This window comes from Dipodomys merriami, unplaced genomic scaffold (genome assembly GCF_024711535.1).
Source record: "Dipodomys merriami isolate MVZ:Mamm:240054 unplaced genomic scaffold, mDipMer1.0.p SCAF_5, whole genome shotgun sequence".
NCBI lineage: Eukaryota > Metazoa > Chordata > Mammalia > Rodentia > Heteromyidae > Dipodomys > Dipodomys merriami.
Window position 1 is genome coordinate 428,065 of NW_027206068.1, and position 6,000 is coordinate 434,064.

The following is a 6,000-nucleotide window of genomic DNA, read 5'->3' on the forward strand; positions in this document are numbered from 1 at the left end:
CAAGTGGAGCTATGGCTCAAATGGGAGAGTATTAAGGACAGTGCCCAGTCATGAGTTCAAGTCCTAGGTCTGGAAGCAAAAGAGAGAGGGAGAGAGAGAGAATTTGAAAACATGTTAAGTGATATTTAGCTGGAAATTCAATGATATAATACAAACTTCAAATGAAATTACTAATAAATATACAGGAAAAAGATAGAAATTATTAGATTCTGTGCCTCTTGATTTTATCCTTTGTATATCATTGACTGTATTACAAATGTGTCCCACTAACTCCTGAACACTTTCCCCCAGTTGAGTCCTAAGGAGATGTTGCCACAAATATTAGCTAAAAGCAGAGTTCCTGAGGGCCCAAACATTATTACTGAATAAATGTCCTTTAGGTATGTGAACAGTCACATTTCTAATGCAATAAACCAAGTCCCTGTATTGTATGCAAGAACCATCACCTCCTATTCTTATAGACCCAACCAATGAAAATAGTAAAATAATGTGAGAAGAGCAAATCAAAAAGCAGCATCATATTAAATGAGGCCAAACCTAACAGAGGATGCAAGAAGGAGAAATCCATTTCATTGCAGTTGATAACTTTATGGAAGGTAGCAGGTTTCCTATATATGGTGTAAGAGAAAGTAAATTTAGAGTATCCTAAGACAAGGAAAACTGAAGAGTAAGAAGAAGAGGTCCATGAGAGAGGATTTGGAGAAGAAAGATTTCTAAACAGGCCATAGATTACATCATCAATTATATTATAAGTTCAAGTAAGAACAACACTGAAAAGCAGTCAAGGGGTTTGACTATAATTTAAGGGACTAATGAGCTTTTGAAACAACATGCAACTCTATGCAGTCTGTTGCACTCCTTACAGAAAATACACACCAGCCAAGGGTTATGTGTGGACAGTCATTTAATGGCTTTCTCAGGTCTCTCAAACATTCAAAGAAGTTTGGGACCACATAATTCAATAGCTCCAGAAAAATGTCACTAACACATTTTAACATCATTAAGATAGTTAATATATGGTTCCTGAGGATGAGATTTCAGACCAATGGCCAGCAAATCTTTGCATTCCATAAGAAGTTAGCATGCTTACCTCCTGGGTGTCAGTGGATCATGTAACAATTGTAACTACTTTTTCTCACATCAGAAAATCCAGAGACAAATTCGAGATAAATTTGCACTAAATTTAGATTAACTCTTTTTTTTTTTTTTTTTTTTTGCTAGTTCTGGAGCTTGAACTCAGGCCCTGAGCTTCTTTGTGCTCAAGGCAAGTGCTCTACCACTTGAGCCACAGTGCCACTTCTGGCTTTCTGGTGGTTAATTGGAGATAAGAGTCTCATAGACTTTCCTGCTCGGGCTGGCTTTGAACTATGATCCTCATACCTCAGCCTCCTGAGTAGGCGTGAGCCACCAGCACTGGCTATTTTTTAAATTTGTTTGTTTTTAACAAAATTATGCAGGAGACAAACTGTTGAAATAAAATGAAGTGAACTTTTCAGCCACATGAATGAAAAATGCAAATCATCATGAAAGTCAATTATGGAGAATTCATTGAAGTTGTTGCTGTTAGTAAAGACTATGTGAATCATTAAGAAAGAATGTATACCAGGCTGGGCGCTGGTGGCTCACGCCTGTAATCCTAGCTACTCAGGAGGCTGAGATCTGAGGATCGAGGTTCAAAGCCAGCCCGGGCAGGAGAGACTGTGAGACTCCTATCTCCAATGAACCACCAGAAAACCAGAAGTGGCGCTGTAGCTTAAGTGGTAGAGCGCTCGCCTTGAGCTGAAGAGCTGAGGGACAGCGCCCAGGCCCAGAGTTCAAGCCCCATGACCGACAAAAAAAAAAAAAAAAAGAAAGAATGTATACCAGTCATGGGTGGCCCATCCTTGTAATTCTAGCTGAGGCTGAGATCTGAGGATTCCAGTTCAAAACCAGCCTGGTCAGGAAAGTACATGAGACTCTTATCCCCAATTAACCATCAGAAAACCACAAATGGCACTGTGGCTCAAGTGATAGAGCACTTGCCTTGAGCTGAAGAACTCAGGGATAGCACCCAGGCCCAGAGTTCAAGCCCCACAAAAAAAGAAAAAAAAAAGAATAAAAAGAAAGAATAAAAAAGAAAAAATAAGAAGCAATGTGTGCATTTTAGTTTTAACTTTTTCTGCACCCTAATAAAATTTTTTACTTTAAAAAACATAAAATAAATTTGCTATAGACTGAAAGTCTCAATGATGAAACTGGAATTTTCATAGGTTTCATGGTTTTCTTTTTTTTTGTATTGAATTTTGTACATTCCTACACCAAAAAATGTAAAGTTTCATATTACAGAATTTGTTTGAAAATATAATCTCCACTTAAAAGAGGAAGTTGCACTGGGGTGGAACAGAAGTATATTTAGTCTTATTTATTTACTTATTTATTTGTCAGTCATGGGGCGTCAACTCTGGGCCTGGGCACTGTCCATGAGCTCTTGAACTCAAGGCAAGTGCTCTACTGCTTGAGCCACAGTGCCACTTCCAGTTTTCTGGTGGTTCATTGCAGATAAGAGTCTCACGGTCTTTCCTGCCCAAGCTGGCCTTGAACCGTGATCCTCAGATCTCAGCCTCCTGAGTAGCTAGGATTACAGGCGTGACCACCAGCACTCAGCCTTGTTTAAGTAATGGGAAATAAGTTCATTATTGTACTGCAGAGTTTGTACTATTTCAAGAACATATTTAACATGGAAAATGTTCATGTTAGTAATATTTTTAAGTCACAAAAGCTACAGGAAGTGCTGAGCATAAGAAATAAGAGCAGCATATTTCAAGCAAAGTATGTGCTATATTGACTTCTATCACTCCTGTCCCCCCAAAAAATCCCCAAAGTGAAAAAAGTACTTCTTTTGTAACTAAATGGGTAACACTAGCTAAATCTTCAGGATACTTAACATCTAAAAACCATATAACATTAAACAGTATACATCACCTTAAATTGTGATTTGTCATTTTTGTTTTAAAGCATAAGATCCTTAGCGAGCATTTCCTGAATTGCCAGAAAAATCATTAGGTAAAAGCAAGTACCAGCATATCTCTAGATGGCACATTTAATAACAAGATACATTTGGGAGAGCTTGTATTCTAGCTATAATAGTGGGGTTAGATTGAATCAGAGAGACTGGGATGAAGGTACTTGTAGAGACAGATTCTTCCAGGTGTGACAAGATATCTCTCCACTCCAAACCGTAGCCTGCTATCCCCTCTGATAATTCAGCTCTGGCTTATTCCTTGGTCCAGCTCACCTCTTTCCTCTCAAAGTTGGAGTGCTTCAAAGCTTTGGAGAAAGTTGTACCACGTGAATCTTGTGCTCTGGAAAGTTGAATCAATCATTGCTAGGGCAAGGGAGGCTAACCAGATCTTCCCGTTCTAGTGCTTCTCTGCCTCTGCTCTTTAGGGCTAGTGAGTGTTCACAAGGACAGTGTTCTTTCAGGATGCACACTCCTGTTCAGAATCTGCCCTCCTTCGAATCTGCCACGCTTACTTAATTCCAAGGAATACAGGTCCATCAGCCAGTCGTGTACAAACATGTGTGAACTGGAGCCAGGAGTGTTAAGAGGCTACAGCTCCCAGAAGGGGACTAGAAATGTCCCACAAGAAACAACACAGAACCCCACCAACACAACTGCCATAGCACATGACTCGGCCAGCACACCCTTCACAACCTCACTAGAATTGTGACTCGTCCATCGTTCAGCTGGACAAATGATGTCATCACACTGGCTCACAGCAGAATCAGGCGTGGAACAGAAGTGCAGGCCTCCCCAGCTCTCCTAGTCTGCACAACCTTCTAGCCTGCCCGCGAACCTTCCCGAGCCAGCTAGGTTCCGGCACCTGGAAGGACACTGATTCTGGCAGAACCGACTCTGACAAAGCAATCACGACCCCAGGCACAGTCACCCAGACCGGAGGGACCGGCAGTGCGTGGAGCCTCCAGGCTACCCGCCCGGCTCCAGCTGCCGCCTGCAGCCCGTTTTCCTGCCTGCCTGCCATCCACTCACATTTCAGGTCCCCAGGTTCGCCAGGCACGGCGGGGCCTCTTGCCACCCTGACTGCAACACTCAGCATGCTAAACATTACTTCAGAAACTTCCCAAGAGCATGGCAAGGCTCCAGAAACTGGAACTCCAGAGCAGAAAACACCGCGAGTGGGCGCCGAGGCGCACGCACAGAAGGAGCCTGGAAGAGCCCATCTAAAGGTTCTGTCCCTGAGGGGAGACTACATTTTCCACTATGCGCTGCCCCATACAGGTGGAAGTGCGCATATTGGGTGGAGATTCTTAGGCTGCTAGGGCTGAGTGGGGACCTTAAGCTCCCTGTCTGAGCCTAGTGAGTGAAAGTATTTCCTAAAATCCTGGCTTTCCTCTGAGAGATTGTGAATTCCTAACAGTGACTGCCTCATTGAGCTTTCCATTTGAAATCTGGCAACAATACACAAAGATGCTCTGTACCATTTCAACCTCAGTACCAGCAGGCCTGACTTCCCAGCGAAAGCTAAATTAAATAGGCAGGTTTAATTAGGGAGCCTAAGAACCAGAATACCACAATGGTATTCAGGCAGAGAAGTTTTATTTCCCGGGGTGGAGAGAAGGTGTGGCCCAGGTGTGGCCACACTGAATGCAGATGTGACCTCAGGGTCTGGGACCCTCCCAACAGTCCGTGGAGAGGGGAGAAAGGGGGCTGCCCAAGATGTGACTTCTGAGGAGGGGGTGGTGACTGCTTCCAGGTGTCCCAGGTGTCCCAGTTACCTAGGTACCACAGGGAGGTAGGCAGATGTCTGCACAGGGCCTGCTTGGCCTTACATCCAGCTATGTTTGGGGATGTGAATTAAAGGTCAGGCTTTAATTCTAAAACAATCTCCTATGTAATTTAGGCAGGCCTGCTCACACATACTAGAGAAGTGATAGGTGCATGCCATCATGAGTTTATCAAATTTTTGCAAATTTCCAAGTAGATAAACCAGCAGGTCAAGGAAACTTCCCTAACTATTGCTGCATTGGTCCCTGGTTCGTTGTTTATAACTTTAGTATATAATGGAAAATGTATGTGAAGGAAACTTCCTGAACCAGGCCAAGAGACTTATACTGCAGGCCCAGTTATTTTGGGGCTATTAGGAGGATTGCTTGAGTTTGGAGCCAGCATGGACACCATAGTGATTCTGCTGAAACAGGATAAACTTGAGGAAAATAAGGCCTCAGAAATATGGTATTTAGAAACATAGAAGTACCATCTTTTCTTCAAAGAGAGACAACAAGATGCATTCCTTCCTGAAGGATGCATTTCTCACACCAAGAATCAACACCTTGTCTGTAAGGATGTATGCCTTCCTGAGAAAAACGCTCCCCCCAATACTTAAGCAACCTCCTACCCAAAATGCAGATAACAAGACACCTTCCTTATCTCAAGGAAAAGGACCTGTGTTGTGGCAGGATGTATTCTCACCTGGAAGAAATACCCCAAAACATCCAGAAACCCAGAAAGTAACACTGGGAGTAATTACAGCAAAGATAAAACACCTAGCTTTGTACAACTTTGAATCCAGACCCCCATCCCTTTACCATATAAATGCCCCTAAACAGCCAATGACCTGTGTCTCTCTCCGTAGGAGAGCACCCACACTTTTTTATAGTGTGCTCCTGCCCTTCTGTTTATCTGTCTGTCTGTGTTTTGTCTGTTTGCTTGCTTGCTTACTTACTCAATAAAACTCCACCATGTTTTCTTACCATCATGACTTGTCCAGAAGTTCTTATTTTGCCATCAAAGTCTAGGACCATAAGTGAAGACTCCCTACATTTAAAGGAAAACATCACAAACCCTCACCTGTGTACGGTGACACTGCTATCTCAAAAATAAAAATAAGTTTCCTAGTGTTTCATTGACAGAAGAGGAAGATGTAAAACGTTTCTAAGAGGAGCAGTGAGAGAAAAGATAATTTATATTACAGCGGTTTACCATTTAAGATGTATGTTAAC

General features: G+C 42.6%; 1 pseudogene; it reads right to left on the reverse strand.

The window, feature by feature from the left end:
* The window catches only part of LOC138810000 (biliverdin reductase A-like), a 36,843-nt pseudogene extending 31,086 nt beyond the window's left edge, over positions 1–5,757 (reverse strand).
* Positions 5,758–6,000: the final 243 nt, after the last annotated feature.